The 20,829-nt window shown below is 37.2% G+C and overlaps 1 protein-coding gene and 1 long non-coding RNA gene across 3 annotated transcripts in view; one reads left to right on the forward strand and one right to left on the reverse strand.

Annotated features, from left to right (window-relative positions):
- The window catches only part of LOC5579860 (homeobox protein Hox-A1), a 107,573-nt gene that overhangs the window by 13,795 nt on the left and 72,949 nt on the right, over positions 1-20,829 (forward strand). The gene's annotated exons all lie outside the window — the stretch shown is intronic.
- Positions 6,095-9,205, reverse strand: LOC110675319. 2 transcript variants are annotated; one of them, XR_002499368.1, is made up of 4 exons: positions 7,044-9,205; positions 6,493-6,989; positions 6,262-6,432; positions 6,095-6,196 (listed from the first exon to the last, which is right to left on the reverse strand). It is a non-coding gene; the product is annotated as an uncharacterized LOC110675319 (long non-coding RNA). The 2 variants fall into 2 exon arrangements; XR_002499367.1 differs by having other exon boundaries at positions 6,493-9,205.

The raw sequence follows: 20,829 nt of genomic DNA on the forward strand, positions 1-20,829 counted from the left end.
GATGCCAGCTTGCTTTCGAGCCCCAGAGAGCCGGGGAGAAATCCAATTTATATCGTTTTGATTTCTGTTTCCTACACCTCCCACCCCTCCACGTCAAATCCAGTGCAATTCTTAGAACGCCCAGATGGCGTTCCCGAAATGGGAAAAGATCGAATGTTGTACTAGCACAAAAAGAGATGACGATGACTATGACGACGTTATGGTTTTCCTTCATGGCGCGCCATTTTCGATTCCCAAACGAGGCACCAACTGTGGAGGAAAGTGAGCTCGTTTATGATTATGGTCGTCTGTCAAAGGCAACCCCATTTTGCACTTTGGCCGGAACATGTTTCAAAGCGTGGAGGTATTTACCGAAAACAAGATAGGTTTCATAAGTTTGTAAAAAAAAGGATGAGAACTATGTGCGATGTCGTATGTAAATCCTCTTGAAGAGTTGATTCGACAAAAATGTGTTACACTTGTGTACAAAATTCTAGTTAAAGGTGAAGAATTAAGCAAAGGGTGAAAGATCTCTTAGTTTGAGGGTGGGCGTAATCTGAAGTGGGAACTTATTTGGAGTTGAACCGAATGCATATAATTATTATTAGTGTTTGTAAAACATTATTCTATTTATAAGTGAAATAATATTCTCTAAGGTTTTAAGGCCGTCTTCAGAATCGTGTAATCGGCTCGAAGAAATCCATCATATTCACACATTTTATACTTAAACTAAGTATAAAGCCATAATTCCCTGCACTCTTTGGTGGTTTTCCAGTATAAGTATAAATTGTGTAAATGCGATGCATTTCTTTAAGTCGAATCTAGTACATGACACTGAAAACAGCCTTGCAGTTGAGGTCAAAGTTTTGCTAGACTATAAGATCACGTTTCCTTGAAGTCCTTCAATAATTCAACAATGACAATATTAATCCAGAACATGCAGCTTTTCAACCTTTTCACTAACAACGCCTTCCTAAGAAAAGCAAGGAGTTGCAGAGGAGATGTCAGTCTCTAGTAGCAATGGATGCCATACTAACATTCCTTCCCTTCCCGGATAATCATAACTAAAGTTTCCATTGCATCCAACTGCATGACCAATTTTCTTCCAAAGATACTTTCACATTCAAAACCATTCATTCTTCTGCACTAATTGCTCTGTTCGTCATTAAGATCGTTCTCCAGTGACAATGACTACCTCACAACGACATCACACTATTCCTCGTCGTATGTATAAGCCCACCGCCGACATCGTTGTTGTCATCATCAATGGCAGTGACAATCTTTGCGTCCCTCACCCTATGACCGGCAGACTCTTCCGATGCTCTAACATGTATATTTCCCTAACGACCCTCCGCCAACCAAAGTTTGACTTTTCTATCCTCATGAACCGTACAAGAAACTCACTGTATTTTTTGGCTATGTACCTCTTCAGCCAGCGTTGGGGACCCATTCCCCCCAAAAATTCTTCCCAGCCGTCGGATTTGGTCGAAATAGCGTGTTCAAGTCGTCTGGCTTCAGAGGGATGAGGAGATGGGAATGGATGATTCTCTAAGTGAGCTGCCAGCTGACGCAAATTATATTATTTCCAAACCAAACAACCGTCGTCGTCGTTTTCGTCGTTGGCTGATCCTGGCAAACGAAAGGTACGTACGGAATCGATTCCCTTTCTCCGCGCGCCGGGTGCTGGGATCGGCGTGATTGTGTGGTGTCGAAGTGAAAGGAAAAAACCGACTACGACAACGACGACGACGCACTATGGGACAGAAACCTTCTTTGGTTGGCCAAAAACACGCTTTGGGGATGCTTGCTTGGGATTTCATGTATTCGGTTAAAAAATTTGAATGAATCTGCACAGTTCGAACAAAACGTGAAAATTTCTGTAATATATAATGCACATAATTGGAGCGTGGCATATCATGGATAATTACATGATATGTCATTTAAACTTCAATTACATGTCATGTAATTCAGTATGATCCTGTGAGATTACGTGACATATAACACACTTTTACATTAGACGAACCTTCAACACAAGATACCATCGGAACGGCATCTTCCCCACTAGAACCAGAGCTTCCTTCAAAGTCACTAAACACTTAGACCAAATCACCGACTTCGGTAATCTCATTACCGAAATCTCAAAACCTGAACGATCGGTAATCGATTCGGTAAACGAATAGATTACTGACCTTTCAGTAATTTGCGTTCCGCACCTCAGCTGTCAAAACAACTGAGTTTTCGGTAAATGTTTACCGTAGATCTGTAAATATGGTGCATGGGTTTGTTCCTCCAGATAACCAAGTTGCTACCGTTTTGATTCATATTATGCACACAAGGCCTCAGTGAACTGTATGAATAACTCATCAAAAAGCATATAAAATAAATAATTCTGTATGATTCCTCCACGTTATCAAGTCTTCAAAACACTTAACTATCGAATGATGGGTTAATATTTTGATTCCATAACATGAATAATTATAAATAAATAAAAATGAGTGGACATTTTATGATTCTTATTCCGGACGCTTCCTCAATTTTGCCGCATATTCCGAATACTTTGATTCAAACTCCGGACAGCTCATGGAACTCATAAGAAAACTAAAATCATCAATTAAAGCATAGCACAGCATAGACTGACTGTACATGTCAATGGTTGCTACTCCGTGATTGATCGGAACTGGTAAGAATTGCACTACGATCCAAATGAATAAGGGATGGGAGTTTCCGCTTACTCTCGAAGTGAAGTGCATTTTTAGCAGATCTCACATTATTGATCAATAACGGCGCCGGCCAAGTCCTTACAGTCAGTTGGGATGGGGAAGGAATGTTAGGGTGTAATGATTGTTGCTTCTAGAGACCGAGAATACCTCTGCATCTCCACAATCACCACGGGAAGGGTGTTTATTAGGTCGGTGATGCGATCCATGGACAAGGGGGGAATATACGACTTATATTTTAAGCTTGTTTTGTATTTTTGTCTCGAGAAGTTTTTGGAAAAAATACATCAACATCTATAATGTCGAACAATTCAAAACACGTTTTTATTAATGACGAAAACTGAAAATTACATGTATATATTTTAAATTATATGAAACAGGAATAATGCCGACACTTGTAGTGACGAACCATACATAGTTTGTTTGAAAATTACATATGAGTATTACTGTGCATTTTGTCTCGATATGGTAGAAGTTTTAGAAAATACGTCAACATTCACAATGTCGAACAATTCAAAAGATAATTTTTAATAATGTCAAAAAGAGAAAAAAAAAGAGTAAAAGTAAAGCTTTCAAGAAAAAATGTGTTATCATAAACATGAAACGAACTCACCAGTTGGTAATCCATTCTCGACTGAACACAAAACTGACACTGACAGCAATATTTCTTGGCGTCCCGAAAACAAACCGTCTTTCTTGGGCCTTCCCAAATAACTACCCAGCAAGACGCCAAAACAGGGAAAAAAAATTCTCCGGCAACGAAAACACGTGCGAAATCGTCAGCAAAATCTATCGGACGCCGCAAAACCGAACTGTCCTGCTTGGGCTTCACGAAGCACCCCCCCATAGGAAAACTAAAATCATCAATTGAAATGGTCAAACCACTAAAGAGACGTCTAAGGCAGTTGGGCATGATAAACTTTCAAACATGTATACGTAAAATGCTTCCTAAAATATGCATCGAAAATTAGAACTTTTGAAGAGCAAAAATGGAAACATTTCGATTGAAATGTTTCCCATACAATGAAGAGTGTCCGGGATTTGAGGCTGTCTGTAATATGAATCAAAACCGTATTATTCACATTTTCACCTTTATTTAATCTTCTTATAACATAATCATGATCTAGCAGCATAAATCTATCCATGCAATAATTTTACGGGTCTCGTGCTGGGAGAATTGCGTCTGCTGTGGGAGAATTGCGGAGAAGCAGCGGTCGTTGCAATCCTGCCACAAAGAGTAGAGTTAATTCATATGAAAATCATTTCTAAGCCATCTTTTACTCACCTCTATGTGATCCTTCTTAGATCACATTTTTATATCGGTATAACATGGGCTTGCAACATTTTCACCATGACGACGAAAAAACATTAATAGTTTGACACTTTGTCAAATTACTGATTTCGGTGATCAATGGGTTAGTTTACCGAAACTTCAGTTAAACATTTTACAGTTTTCGGTAATACTGGTGATTCACAGACGGTTCAATGACTTTTTTGACAGCTTTTTTTTTTTGATTTTTTTATCTGTAAATTCTCTCATGACACACTGTCAAAAACTCATCGATTACCGAATCAATATTAATTGATTCGTTTGCAACATTTTTAGCGACGTTTCCATCGCCTACTGGGCTTACTGTAAGCATATCAGTCTTAGAAAATTCCACACTATCAGCTTGCATAGTACCACTTTGATCTACAACAAGATCCATCGTTAGAGTTTGAAATCGATCAAGTGACCCCCGCATAAATCCAAACCATACTGCAACAATATGAAAAATGGTTAACATTCAATTTTTCACCATACTAAAATTGGTTTAAGGAACCACAAGTGAACTGTATATAGTTTCAACCGCAATGGCTAAAGTTTTCAGTGATTCAACTGTACCAATAACAGGTTGTTAAGAATGTTTACCGTACCAAAACCTGCAGTTTCCCATACAAATTTTGCCTGATAACCACAACGTGAGTGTATCCTGTAAGGTTTACAACAGTGCTATTGGAAAATAGGTACCGTGATTCGGGGTGTAGTTGATCAGTGGGGGGAAGCTGATCATTCCCATACCCATTAGTATAATCTCTCAAGAGAGCTATAATTTGATTTCTAGTACAGGTCGGACTCGATTATCCGGAGTATCGATTTTTTTTTCACTCCGGATAATCGAATCCTCCGGATAATCGAATCACTAAGAAAAAATTGAAATCTTCGATAAAAAAAAAACATAAATATAATCTTTTTTTGTTGTTTTATTTATATGCTGCGGTGACGTAGCCAGATATTATCTCTAGGAACAGTAGGGGTCTTTACAAGAAAAAACATTTATTTTACCAGCATACACAAAAACCACTTTTTCAAACCCCCCTGTTCTTAAATACGTTCAAAACTGCAAAACCATTCATGTCGTATGTTGCAATACCAAATTATCTCAGATTTATGCATTAAAATTGAAAAATAAGAACATCAAAAATCAAATTCCGGATAATCGAGTCTAAAATTCCGGATAATCGAATCCCGGATAATCGAGTCCCCGGATAATCGAGTCTCCGGATAATCGAGTCCGACCTGTATCAAAATTTCTGTGAAGTCGCATTGTAGGATAGTTGTTCTTGATTTTCCAAGATATTGAATGATATTGAAAATAATTATACCATGAAAAAACAGGATTTTTTGAAAATGTTTGACGAACTGTTGAAGGGTTCTTTTCCAAACAATCGACTACAACCAAGGCCATATAAATATACCATTCAAATATACTATCTCATATAATTCAGATTTGTTTTCTGAACCCAGTTTAGAATTTGCATTGAGTATGAAAATTCATTTTCAACGGAAAAAATGTTCTTTTCGTGAATAGGTTGTCAATTCCAAAGAAAATTGCCTACATTTAGGCGTTTAATGTGGTTTGTTCTGTAATTTACAAACTCTTATTCCAAAATTTACTGATTTATCAACAAGTTGTAAGATTTTTGAGACTTGATTCGGGTTCAGTGACCCCATATTCAATGAATAGCATGTTTCTTTATTTTCAGAAAACTATGACATTTATTGATCAACTTCACCCCGGAATCAAAACCTTCACTTTTTGAATTTTAAAAACTATTTTTGTTAATATTATACCATTTTGTCAAAATTTCTATTGCATAATTCGATGAACATTCAACCAGTACTGGTTTAAAAAATATTTGGGATATGATCCTTGCATCCCACCAGATCTCATTGATCAGAACCTCTCAAAAGTGATCAACTTCACCCCATTTTACGGTACTAATGTCAAGGCACTGTAATACCTTATCGAACTATAATTGGCGGTATGGTTCACATAATAAATATTTGATTTTCTACTAAATTTTCGGACTTATTAAAAATAACCAATTCTTAATCATAATTCAATTTATTGAAACATCGTTGCAAACTGCACTAAAAAAGTAAGCATAATAAACCAAATATTTGATAGCTGGTACGGGTGACGTTCCTAGCCCGATGTCCAACTCTTCTGGGCTAGCTGCAATGGTGCAAAATCGATTATGAATCACCACATTCTATTACTGCAAGTTCATGCAGTCTTACCTTTGTTTAATTGTGGTTCCTGGGCTCATCTTTCTGCTCTGGCATCAGGACGACTGGCTTTGTATTTTTTCCAACCGATGTTCCGATCCAAGGAATGATTCGGATCATCAAACTGCCGCACATCATTGCCATGGAAAGCAACAGTAATCTCTAGCGTTTGCATATTCCGTACTGCAAAAACATCACGAGAATTATTGAACCATCTTCAAAATAAAGATGCAACTTACTTACGTGTGTTTTATCGAAATATAATGAAATCCCGCTTGAAATATTTTTTCACTCGTACGGCAATGACTGCCACGTAAATAGTGTGAATCAGTTTCAACGACAGAGACGGAAGTTGATCTGCTATGAGCCTAAGCTCAACGTGCTCTAACTGCTTCTGATAGACATTTTCCATTTGGACGCAAGTCATTGGAGACTTGGGGATTCGGATCGCAGGTTGAGTAGCATTGATTGGTAATTCACTGAAGTCGATCTCGTTAACGTTCCAAGGAGAAAAATACCGCAAATTTCAAAGGATTTCTTGAAACAATCCTTAGAATTCGTGAAGTTGTCGATAGTGGTTTTGATGAGTGTTGAGGCTAACAACGAGCCACCGGGGTGCATCATGCCGCACCACACCGGTGGACGAATCTGTCTCATGTTGAGGCCACAAACACTTCAAAACCGCAATTCTGGCAACACTTTATACTCACCTGTAACATACGCTCATTTAGTCATCATACCTAAAACATACAAATATTAGTATTGAAACGTTAAATTATTAATCAATCACTTACCGCTCGATCTTTCCAGATCGTAAACACATTGTTATTGTTTACCCTTTGCATTATATCTCTCTTTGACAGTTCCAGAAGACTCTGCAGTAGTCTTTATTGTATAACAATTAAGACCACAATACATTATTGTATGCAACAATAGGATACTATAATGTTCCATACAAGCTCTATAGGGAAGAACGGATTATTAATATGACACCATTACATACAATTTGAAGCTGTTCAAACGCTTTTATAACTAATTCTATTTAGCCTTTGTTTGAACAAAAGTTGTTCATAGCCTGAACACACTGTTGTTCAGCTGTCAAACATCTTATTGATTCTGACGATTTTATTCAGCCTTAAGCTTAATTGAAGCTTTATGGAAGGCTGAATAAAGGTCTATCATGCGCTTATTCAACCCCCTTTCAATAACGATAATTCTATTTTTAGCACAGATTGCGGCCTTCGAAAGCTTAACAATCGCTTATTCATCCATTATTTAACAGTAAACCAAAAAATGTTCAAATATTTAGAGGTTCATAGTTTTGGATTTTATTAATGCAACTTACAATTTCAAACACATGGGGGAGATGTGTGCTGGAATTTAAAGATGAAGATTAGTAAATATTAACAATTGAGAATTGAACTGGGATCCATTGATTTATAACCACTTACCTTGACATTTGCTCCACATGAGACTGTGTGAGCATTATCAAATGCGAGGCAATAACTTATTGATTTGTCTGCATAAGGGCTATATTAAAGGTTGCATTGAGGCTGGAGAATGAATATCAGTGCTTTGCAAAAACACTTAAGTTAGTGTTTTGTGTGTTGTGATTTTTGTTTTAAAATTGAATTCTCGATAATTTTCAATGAGGTACTGCTGTTTAATTGTTGTCAACGAAAGTTGATAATGATTACGATTCCGTACAATTAAATGAAAATGTGACGATGAAATCTTTTTGAGCGAGTGTATTGTTCTATATTGTTGTTACTCTGGTGTTTTTCTTTTTCGACAAACGCTAGGCCCGTGTGTGTTTAGGGCATGTCCGCTTCGGGATGTAAAAATTTGTTGCTCGGTGAGTTCGATGAAACAGTTTTTTAATAACTAATTTTGTGTTTTACCCAAACGTTGGTGTGTATATTTTTGTCAACCTACAGCTCGACAATTTTTCAACAATGGCTGTTGATTTGATAAAAGCTTTAAATAAGCTTTAATCAATATCATTCAGGATGGCTGAACAAAAGTTAAAATTGTAGATGGAAAATAGCTTGTTCAACTTGATATCCAGCTTTGATTATACTGCTGAATAAGAGTGTTTAATAAGCTTTTCTTCAAATTATTGTTCAGCTGTCACGGTTTTCAGCCTGGTACACCATTAATCAGTCACTGTTCAGCAAATACTCTTGTTGTTCAGCTTTCATTGTTACTTGGGTTGTACTAATCAGTATGAAATAAACCGTGAATTCGAACGCATCTCTCTCGTATTAATTCTCTACCGGATCGTATCCGCGGGAACAATGAGTTTCCCGAAATTCACTTTTGTGACCCTTGCGTTTCTGCCACTAAGAAGATGATTTCTGAGGACCTTGAACCAATTTTTTTTGGGTGGACCAAAACAAAGCCAGTCCAAGGGTTGCAAAATCCGTGTTGAATTCGGATACAAAGAGATGAAAATAATGCGATGCTTCACGCAAAGCTCTATGTTGACATGGTTCTTGTGGCAATTCACGAATACTATGACCGGGAATTCGATTCCTCTGTCAACCAGCCACTGATGAAATTTGCTGACATTATATTCATATAACGTTTTTGTAGTCTGCCATCCCTTGTCCGATATTCCAACCGACCATCCTTCTGGAATATTCTCAGCATTATCCTTGCTCACTCTTTTCCTAATAATAAAGTATCATTGGCGGAGTTAAGTCACTAGCTGCAGTGTTACCGGAAAGCACTGTAAACACAGTAAGCACAGTAAAGGATTCTTTATCCGAATTGTTAATTATGGAATACGCATTATTAGCATTTTGCCCGCAAAGTGCTTTATAATCGCTCAGGACTAATTGAAAGCCGGATTCATCGAGATTGAGGATTCCCTGGGGTTCGTTGAAAATAAATACCGTTTTGATTCATATTACGGACAGCTTCAAATTCCGGACACTCTACTTTGTATGGGAAACATTTCACGTGAAATGTTTCAATTTTTGCTGTTCAAAAGTTCTCACTTTCAATGCTCGTTTTAGTAAACTTTTTCCATAAATATCTTTGAAAATTTATAATGCCCAACTACCTTAGATGTCTCTTTGGTGGTTTAACCATTTCGATTGATGATTTTACTGTTCCATCAATGATTATCATAAGCTGTCCGGAATTCGATTCAAAGTGTCCGGAATATGAGGCAAAAGTGATGAAGCGTCCGGAATAAGAATCATGAAAAGGCCACACATTTTGATTTATTTAAAATTATTGAAGTTGCGGAACCATATTCTTCACCCACCGTTCGAAAGTAAAGGGCTTCCGACGCTCGATAGCGTTAAGGAATCATACAGAATGATTTATTTTGTATGCTCTATGCTAGGTTATATTTCCCTGAGTCCTTAAGTGTCCGTAATATGAATCAAAACGGTAGGTCGATGTTCTCTTCCACTATCGTTGCTTCAACTTCAGAGAACCAATTTCGAAGCTGATGTTTCGTTACCTTGCCGCCAGCTCTCTAACATATTCTGACTGTATGTTCTTATGCCTGTCGAAGAATCGTTGGCACCACTTCATACCTGTAGAGAAAAATTCAGAAAAAAATAAGGTAATGCATTAAGTAAAGACACCTGCCTTATTACTTGGGAATGACTGTGGAATTGAACGAGTTTTTCTGAGTTTTTGGCGAAGTCATCAACCGTGTTCGTCAAAACTGTTGCATTAACGGGATAGCCGGCTTTAGGCATGTAAAGTATCCAGTTAGCGATACGTTCCTCTTCCTCTGGCTTTAGGACAGTCTTCGGCCCTGTTCTTTTTACATATTTATGTATGATCCGGCACAGTAGAGTTGAATTTAGCACATTGAAAGTTTTAGCTGCACTCCGCACATTTTTATCTTGGTTGCCAAAACAACAGCACGCTTTAAAGCTTCCGGATCGTATTAGAATATTAGAAACATGTGTTTTTTAGCTAAACTTAAGCGTTTGGAACTCAAATTGGGACAGGGCTTTAGGACCCTATTCGCCTATGTTAGCCGAAATGCCCTATGCTAGCCAATGGTCTTATAAGGCCTTAAAGGTAGCGGGCTATTTATTACTTGGGATCCTTTGACACACTCAAAATTCATAAGTCTACTAAAACTCTAGCCAAGAATCTACCAATCATTTGTACAAGAGTCAAATACAGTTCAGGTAGATGTAGAGATTTCAGCAATATGTTGACGATATTGCCTGAAATTTGTGAAAGATTTTCTTAAGAAACATACCATAATTTTTCAAATATTGGATAGGTATTTTGAGAAATTTTGCTCCTTCAAAGCCATTCAATAGACATTGCAAGATCGATTGAGCCTCAAATAAATGAATTGAAAAAAAGACATTGCAAGAAATTGTCAAGAAGGGAACTATTGAAAACTTTTTCAGTCAATCAACCTTGCACAAATCTTCCCCGTTTTACCATTACAAAATTGAATACCAAACAAAAATCTCAAAAATTTTGGTGACAGATTTGAGATAATTACGCAAATGGTTTGAGTAAAATAGGAAAATACCGAACTTCTTCGATCCCAAATCTTTGAAACTTTTCAGGAATCTTGCCAGAGAGTTGACAAAAGGATTAGGCTGAAAACTTGCCAAGAGTTTTCTATGAATATCTTCTATTACATTTACTGGGGTTTTCAAGTTCAATTCGAGCAAAGCTCGTTTAGTTAATTTAGCTTTCAATCTCTCATTGACGTTTGTCATTGAAAGTATTTCTTTTTGTAGTAAAAAAAAAACAAATAACATATGGATAATATTTGAAAGTTAAAATCTCTTTGATGATGCTTTCTTACTGAACAAGCAAAGTGAAAGATTTCTCACAGTAATTCATACTTCTTGAAAACGACTCCTAATAAAAATAGCTTTGCGAACCCCCTGAAAAGTCGTCACGGCACCCTGGCAGTTTTAGAGCATAGGTGTCTTCGGTTCATGTTGTTGTGTATAATTCTCAAAGTTCTATGAAAAGTAATCCTGAACCGCATACAGGTAAAGATTGACGTGACACTCCGGCGACAGGAGTTCTACGTTCATTATTATGGAACACCTAAATGACTTCAAATTGGCTGATGATGTAATAGAGCTAAACGTCACTCTAACATGCATAGTATGTTAGATGCGCTCAAAGTTGAGTCTAGTATTTACTCTAGTATTTACTAGAGATGGTCGGTTTCACATTTTTCAAACCCGAACCCGACCCGTACCCGACTTATTTTATTTCTTCAAACCCGGACCCGACCCGAACCCGAGACAATAGTTGAAAAGCAAACCCGAACTCGACCCGAACCCTAAAACATTTCGTAGATTAAACCCAAACTCGAAAAAGGTAAAAAAAAACCCTAACCAACCCGAACCCGAAAAATTTAAAATTTTCAAACCCGAACCCAACCCGAACCCGTCGAGTTCGGGTCGGGTTTTGGGTTTGAAAACCCGAGACCCGACCATCTCCAGTATTTACACGACCCTGAAGACGGCCTTACAGTTGAGGTGGAAATTCGCGTATCTTTCAAAAGATACAATCCCTGGTGGAGTTAAATGGTAAAGTACTGAATTCGGGTATTATTTACTTCTTAAATGATTTGAAAATGGAGCTCTATCAGAGGAAACAGGTGATCTAGTTATTTTGTATGTTATCTAGATCAAATTTAATATCCTCAAAATAAAGCTCTAGTTCACCGGAGATATTTGACCGAAAAAAACCAAACCGCCTTCTTTAGCCGAATGGTTAGAGTCCGCGGCTATAAAGCAAAGCCATGCTGACGGTGTCTGGGTTCGTTTCCTGGTCGGTCCAGGATCTTTTCGTAATGGAAATTCCTGCCACCCGATACACGAATGAGAAAATGACAACTTTGACAAAAAAAAGCTCACGGTTAATAAATGCGGAAGTGTTCATTAGGCTAAGAAGCAGATACTGTCCCAGTGAGGACGTGATGTCATGAAGAAGAAAGAAGGATGAAACCACTAGTAAGCACCCCCAAAGCGTTTTAGATTTTGACCATCCAAGGTAGGATTCTGCCCTATAGTGCGACGACGATGACGGTGGTGTATGTTTTCTCACTATTCTGTTAGGCGTCAGCAGAGCCTCTCCTCGCGCCTACCAACGAACGTCTGGATAATGGTTTTCGGAGAAAAGCTGGTAAATGATTCTTCCATTCCTGGCTCGTGTTGCCCAAAAGACGACGACGACGACATGCACACGTCTGAGTGTCATGCAGTTTTCGGTGGTCCAAAGAGGAGCCTGCTGTCGGGCCATCTCCGGGGAAATTTTGGCATCGACGACGACGACGACAGAGAAGCATCAGTAGCGAACAGAGGCCCCGAAATCTGGTACAGTTTACGTGCTAAGTGTTTTTCCTCATTTAACTCAATTTAGGTGGGTCGCTGTTTTCGAGGAAACATGGTGGCTTAAATGGGTCTGATTGGATGCTAGGGGGAGGAGTTGGATAAAGGAAGGCGGGCGGAATGAAGTGGAGAAACAGATTGAGATGGTTTTATGTGTTGGAAAAGTCTGCGTGAATGGAGCAAGATTTTTCGAGTGGGATGGGTGAGGATATGCGGATTATGAAGGGGACGATCAGAAGCTTGGAAATCGATATTGATGACGATTTTATGTCGCCAGGACCGTGGTAAATTGCTAAAGTTTTGACTTTAGGCTATGTGAGAACGATGTCAGATAATGTTTCGCATATCATAAACAACTTTAAATAAGCTCGTTTTTTTTGGATATCATTGGAATATGTTTTCAACAGGAATATTTTTCAATTAAAAAATATGTAATATTCAATATTTTTTGGCAATACATTTTTTGGGATTTCCTCTAAAGAGCTATTCACACTACTAATAATCAGTAAATTCTTATATATTTTCAAAATTTTCAAAAGCACAAACGTACGAATATTTTACTTTACTCATAAAAATATATTGAGCAAAATTACGAGAGTTATTATCCAGTCATAAACTTGGATTCTCACATGAACCCAACGTTAGCATTTATGTATTTTTAACTGAATATGAATATTATTTCACGGAAAGGTTGCACAATACTCGTAAGTTAGACCTACAATGGATTTCTGGTTTATTCATCATTTTTATAACACCATTTTACAGGCAAAAATTTGTGGTAATCGTAATGTGGAAGCAACATTGCAAAAGCTGTTCTTTGGAGATGAAAATCAACAATATTGATGAGAGCAACAACGAATGGTGTACGAAACAATGTGAAGATTTCACACAGACAAAGTACAATGTCAAACTGTATAACGATCGCTTCGATAGACGGGCATACCTTAAAAAGGATGTATAAATTCGTATATTGGATCTTCTTCTTCTTGACATTTCGTCCTTACTGGGGCAAACCCTGCTTCTCAGCTTAGTGTTCAATGAGTATTTCCACAGTAATTAACTTAAAGCTTTCTTTGCCAAAGTTGCCATTTTCGCATTCGTATATCGTGTGGCAGGTACGATAATACTTTATGCCTGGGAAAATCAAAGAAATTTCCATCACGACTGACCGGGAATCAAACTCAGACACCTTCAGCATGGCTTTGCTTTGCAGCCGCGGACTCTAACCGCTCGGCTAAGCAAGGCCCTTATGATCTTGGATCCTCTCCTACGATTGATCCCAACGCCAGTCCTGGTAGTTTGACCCACGAGGTACAAGTTTTAGAAACATTGGTAAAAATTTCCGAACATTTTAAGTTAACAAATCAAAGGCTGGTTTACTGTTGAATAGAAAAGTAATCGTCTATCTCAATATATGAGAAATTACTTGCAAGCAGTTTATAAACGACTTTTAGAAGTTACTTATACGCAAATTTGCATGTAAAGGTTGTTGATATTTCTTTTATTTTAACAGCTTATAAAGAATTTCTAATAAAAGTGCACTGTTTTTCAATGTGTTTTATTAATTTATTTTATTTCGGTTATCATTTATTTGATGAAACTAACTGCATCTTCTAAATGTTAATAAAAGACAGAGACACGTTAATGCTTCCAGTGGACGATTAGGTGCTTTTAAGGAAGAACCACACTAGACAACGGACTAGCATGCATAGCCCAGTGGCACTGTTGAAATACGTGACGAAAATTTTTCGGAACTTACACCCCCTGACTCGATTCGGCTAAGTGCTTGGTAACACTAACCGCACGGCCACGAAGCCCACGAAATATATGGTTTTATGCACGGCATAAAAAATAACAAGGCATGCTCTTTACTAATGTAAACATCAAGTTTGATTGTAAACATGTGACGTCACTCCTATCATCATCCGGACCACTAGATCATTTTTTTATAAAATTTGTTCGAGGTGGATAAGGATGACGTCGTCAAGTAGCTGTCAGTTTTCGAAATATATCACCTTCTTAACCCCTCTACCGGCAGCTTCATTTTTTACCGCAAAATAAATATTCAAATCGTTAAAACTTTTTTGTTTTTCAATATTTTTGCACCATTTTTTCACAAGTTCTCAAACAACTCTTCTAGTTTAGGAGTCCGTGTCGATATTAATTATTGGTGATCTGGTTTTAAAGATGTTTCGATGTTCCTTGGGGGACCGACGTTTTCCATATAATATGTCTTTGGCGCAGGGATTGAATCCTGAGAAAATTGAGAGAATCTCTCACGTATCGCTCTCTGTAACTATCATAACATGCTGCACATTATGAGAGACTGTTTATCGTATACTGCTACAAGTTTGATCAGATTGGGGGGATAGTAGTGCATGATAAAACCCCTCTAAACATGCTCCAAGCCTGGGGGATACTGTTGTTATTGGAAGTTCGTGGATTGTTTATCGAGCCAGTAAAGAAAAACACCTATCCCCAACGGTAAACAAGCGAGAAAAATGGATTTTATCATCGCTCTCTCGTTGGGGCTCTCGCTCGCTGCTTCCATTTATTAGACTTGTTACACCTTGCGATACAATGACGATCGTGGACCGCAACAGATGGGATGCTTTTCTTTGCTTGCTTTGATCGTGCTTCATTCTCAAATGAGAGCGAATTCTGCAACGCCTGCTTTGGCGGCCATTTTGTTTTTGATCAATTTATCAAAAAAATAAAATATGGGCTATATAACGCCAGGTAATAAGAAGCTACTCTGAAAAAATCATACAAAACGGTTCAGTATTCTTTGAGATATCTGAAAATTACGATATGATGTTTTTTGAAGTTTTTAAGATATTAATTTGGTCAGCGTGGTTCCAGAAACCTAAATGCTCATCACTTAAAGACGGCTGCACCAAATTGCTTCATTTTTTCACAACATACTCTCATGAATGAATTGTTCTGAGGAGTGAATATCGGAATGCGATTAAAATTCTATAGCCTGAGAAATTAACTGGGGGTTCTAGTTACGGGTCGGTCCCCCAAGGAATTTTGGAATATCTTAAACACCAGATGACCAATGATCAATATCGACACAGATCCTAAAACTAGAAGTTTTTTGAAAACTTTTGAAAAAATGGTGCAAAAATAATGAAAAACAAAAAAGTCATAACGATATGAATTTGAATTTTGCGGTAAAAAATGAAGCTACCGGTAGAGTGGTTAATATAGTACAACGTGGTTTTATGTTTACCTCAATCAGAGATTCATAATCGAAGCAAACATGCTTTCGAAAGAATTTGACGTTTGAGCGGTGCCGAATTCACTCGTTGCCATGGTCACGTAAATAACACGGCACCGCTCAAACGTCAGATAGTGAACTCGTGCATCGGTCCCTAGCTTCCATGCGAAAACCGGATAGCAAGTTCATTCACTCACTAAATAACGCGTTTTTTAAACGCCAAATTGGTTCACAGCTTCTTTGATGAGATATTTGAATTGAAAACGCTGGAGCCATAAAACAATTGAATTATTGGTGAAGTTGCTTGACTTTGAATGACCTGCAATATAACTGTACTGAAAATATATTTTGGGGCCTTCGTTAGCTGAGTGGTTAGAGTCCGCGGCAACAAAGCAAATCCATGATGAAGGTGTCTGGGTTCGATTCCCTAACTAAATACTTTTGTAGAAGACATTGTTCGTCCAAAGTTTTTTTTTTTTTTTAAAGGCTGATTTGCGTTGAGCTGAAAAGTAATTGCCTATTGCCAGAAACGCCCAAGAAAATCTGTTTTCTTTGATCGCAGCACGCAGTTGAAAAGAAATGTCATTTCAAATGGAGCTTTCTGTAGAAAATTTCTTCATTCATTCGAACAAGAATTGTTTTTACTTTTCTCGAGCGAAACAGCATACTAAGCTTAACGCAAGGTTTCTCTCAAGGGAAGTAAATAATTTCCTTGAATGGACGGGTCCAGAAATTTCCATTTCCGAAGTTATGCATTTGTGCAGCAGATGATTTTTGTTTCAATCGAGAGACTTGACACTGACGGTAAATTATATGCGGAATATCATTAAAGTGTTATTGTTGATGGGCACCTGAATGTTTTTGTTTAGTTTTAGTTTAGGGCCCCCTCCAGAATCATCCAACCCCCCCGCCCCTAGAATTGTTGATGTTAATAAAATTTAAAAAAATATACAACCAAAAGAAAAATAAAAAAAAAACAAAAAACATTTTCTAAATCAACGGACATTATTAAGGATAAATTAAATTAATATTTTCCAACAGATTTGTAGCAAAATTTTTCAATAAACTTTTCGGTATTCTTTATAGAATTTTAGTACAATCAAATTCCTCAAGGAGTATTGAGAGGTGGCTTCAGAACTGTTCCAAATCTCTGTCTTGGAAATTACTCAAATAATATTGAGGAACTTGTTCATAATTTCAAGGCGAATTCCTCTTGGTGGAAATCTATTCCTTCTTCGTCTACTTTTTATGAGCAATTTGCGGAAAGCAATTTATCTAAAATATGTTACTTAATCTTTCAAAAGTTCATTTTTCCCTGCGATTCCTCTAAACAATCATTCGGTCAAATCTAATATAGAGATATTTCTCAAAAAGTTCTATTAGAAATTTTTCTGTGAACTTCTTTATGAAGTTTTTTTTAAAAAAAAAGGATAACAAATTCTTTCGCAATGTTCATTCCAGAATACTGCACAAATTGCGTCAAAAAAAGTTGATAGCCAAACCTTCTACCGAACGGACGCGTTTCTTTTGCTTTGCTCGTTTCTCGCATAACAATAGTGGCAATGAATCCGGATCGACCGAACACAATTGTTGTGGATTTCAGTGTGCTTCCAATCCGACCTGAAGCCGCAAAGGTGCATAAGTTTATTATGGAAGAACTGAAATTGCAGTTATCGGAGGTGAAGCAAATTCAGTTCCATCACATCCGAAAATGCGCTTTCATCGAGTTGACCAGTATTGAAGCTGCTTGTCGGTATGAAACCGAACATAATTTAACGCACTTTTTTTGGTGCGGTGACAAGAAATTTGCGATCCACGTCTATGTTGATAGTGGAATAACGGTAGTCCGAGTGCAAGATCTCCCTCCTTCTGTGGACAACGCCACCGTGCATAATTACATGCAACAATTTGGTACGGTAACTTCCATCACAAAGGAACGCTGGAAGCACTACTTCCCCGGAGTGCTCAATGGTGTGCGAGTTCTGCACATCAGGCTGCGACAACCAATACCTTCGTACATCACAATAAACGGATTTCAAACCTCTTGTGTGTACAATGGCCAAAAACCAACGTGCCGGCTGTGTGGCAAAGCCGCCCATCCTAAGCAGAAATGCTTGGAAACGGTTGCCGCACCAAGCGCAAAAACAACACTACCTACACCAGCACCACTATCGACTGAATCAACACTTCGTCCCTCCGACTTTCCACCGCTTACCGACGATCAAGCGCCATCATCCCCCGATACGTTCGGGAAAATAATAGCTCGAGCTAGACGATCTCTTGCTGAAGAAGAAGGCACCAAACTTATGGACAACACGCACTACGACTCTACCGACAATTCATCATCATCCAGCGCCGGCACAATTGACGATTGTATAGGATCGGCAAAGCGACGGCTGTCAGCTCGAAAAGCGAATGAGAAGAAAAAAGTTTGTTCGGACCAGTGTTCTTCCAACGCAGATCCTTTGGTGTAATTTGATTACCTGATTATTAATAAAAACGGGAAGGGATTTTTATTGTGGGAATTCTTTATAAAAAGCAGTTCGGCTCCGTAAAGCTAAAAATGGCGGTTGAGCCTTTCAAATAAACGAAATAAAAAAAAAAAAAAATTGCGTCAATAATTCTTCCATGTTTTTTTTTCGAGAAAAAAAAAGAAAGACAATTTTGAAATGCTTCTTGCCTTCGAATCTTCAGAAGAAATTTGTTATAACCCCCCCAGGAGAATTTTTGCTTCCGAAATTAGCGTAGCGTTGAAGGAATCTGTAGAAAAACATGTAACAAAATAACTGGGACGAGGGAAAAGATTTGTTAAGATATTTCTTAAGAAGTATGTATTGGTCTTCCTTAAAAAACTTCTTCACAAATAATTGTACCAATTATTGATAGAATCCAAATTCTTGATTCGAATTTTTGTGCAATACGAGGGCAAATTTCTCAAGGCTTTCTGGTAGAATTCTAAAGAAACAGAAGTCAAGGGAAGATAGATTTCAAGGATAATTTCAATGGTTATTTTTGAGAAATTTGTTTTATTTTTAAATTCATTAAAGAGGTTTTAACTATCCTGTAATTTGTCTCTGGAGAAAATATTATAAATTATCTTTCGTTGTACCATTGCTCATCTATTGTTCTACCTGCTTTAACATTTTGTTTTTCTCCTTCCCTCGCATGACGCTTGAAGTTTTGAAACATTGTAGAATTTTTCAACGTCTGGTCCTTGATAATTCATCAGGAATTCCTCAACAAACTTTCAAAGTAATGGAAATGTTTCCTTTAAGATTTAAATTCATTAAAATCTTACATTGCGAATTTTACAACAATACATCTTCGGTAATGTTTTTTTTATTACTAAAAAGAACAAGAATTTTTGAAGTAATTCTTACAAGGACTACTTAAACTTTTCTGTGAGGTACATTATCAACAAGTGTCAGAAATTCTACGATTTGATTCTTTAATATTACGACAGGAATTTAGTAGATTTTTCTCGAATTATATTTAAGGGGACACGGGAGACCGTGTTATTTTCCCTATCTTTCGTCTCACTCTAACAATAATCATCAAAACTTTGTGGAAGCAAATCTCGAGTTTTAGTGATCCGATGAAGCTGAAAATTTATCGGGTTGTGCACTACATATATAGAATCATAGTGATACATTTTCGCATCGATATATGGAGTGGTTCTTGGGATTTGCTTCTTGAAATGGATAGGGTGATTATGATGACGTCCCGTGCGGCCTTAAGCTGCAATTATTCAAATAATTACCAACAAAGTTATTTTGTATTGTGCTATTTCCCGAGCAGAAGAAAATAACTATTGAATACCAGACTAAGGTAGGTATTTGGAGAGAAGGACCTGGTATAGAGGTAAGAACACACACCTCTCACGCCGAGGACCTGGGATTGAATCCCATCCCAGAGATAGTCACTTATGACGTGAGAGTTATAGTGACGACTTCCGTTAAGCCGTTGGTCCCGAGTTGAACTAATAAATATAGAAAAAAAACTAAAATATTCCATACCAGATAATTTCCAATACTTACAACCTCAATTAGGTATGGAAAGCAGGGTATGAAAATAAAGTATTTTTAACTATTTGAAACATGTTTTTTCCAATACCATTATAATACCAAAATGAGGTTTTGACTACTGAAAAAAATATGGTGTGCATAAATTATTGCGAGTTATTTGTTCCTCCTCGGGTACTGGAGTAGTTTTTGAACCATAAAATGGAGAGTGGATAAAATTTTAAATGTTTTTTTTTTTTTTTTTGAAGAGTCCTAAGATTACCATTCCCAAAAAACATGGAGTTATTCCTAGGACCTAAGAGAATACTTGATAGAACTTCTAGAGAAATTTTTTGACAAATCCAGGAATAAATATCAAAAATTATAGTAAATCTGATGAACTATTTCTTCATAAATTTCCAAAAAGAAGATGCGGTTTCAAGAAAAAAGAATGTCTGGATCTTAGGAAGGCAATAATATAATTCTCTAAGAAATCCCTGAACAAATTGATAGGAAAATCTTTGAGTACCTATTTTCGTGGAAGAGTTTTTGAAAGAACATTGAATGTATTCCGCTAGAAACTTTATAGGAATGTTAAAATAATATAAATATTTCTTAGTTAGGCATTTTTGAAAAAAATATAAACAAAAATTTTCGAGAGAGTTTTTAAGGAAACAAGATGTTGCTCCTTGATTTAAGTGAAATCTAAAAAATAATACTCTGTGAAAAAAATACATATAGACATGCGGAGAACTTTTCTGAGAAATCATGAAAAACTTTTTTTTTAATTCCTCATGTAAATCTTGTGAAATATTACGACGAATCCTTATAGTAACACCAGCACGAGTCAATCATTTTTTTGCAGGAAGCCTGGATAGTTTTGGCTGTAATTCCCTGTAAAGAAACTTTAGAAAGAACTTCAAAAGTAAAGTTGGAAAAACTGTTGGCGAACTCTTTTATGAGTTTGTGGAATGATTCCTTGCTTGGTGATCTTGAACACATTTCT

Source organism: Aedes aegypti, chromosome 2 (genome assembly GCF_002204515.2).
Source record: "Aedes aegypti strain LVP_AGWG chromosome 2, AaegL5.0 Primary Assembly, whole genome shotgun sequence".
Classification (NCBI taxonomy): domain Eukaryota; kingdom Metazoa; phylum Arthropoda; class Insecta; order Diptera; family Culicidae; genus Aedes; species Aedes aegypti.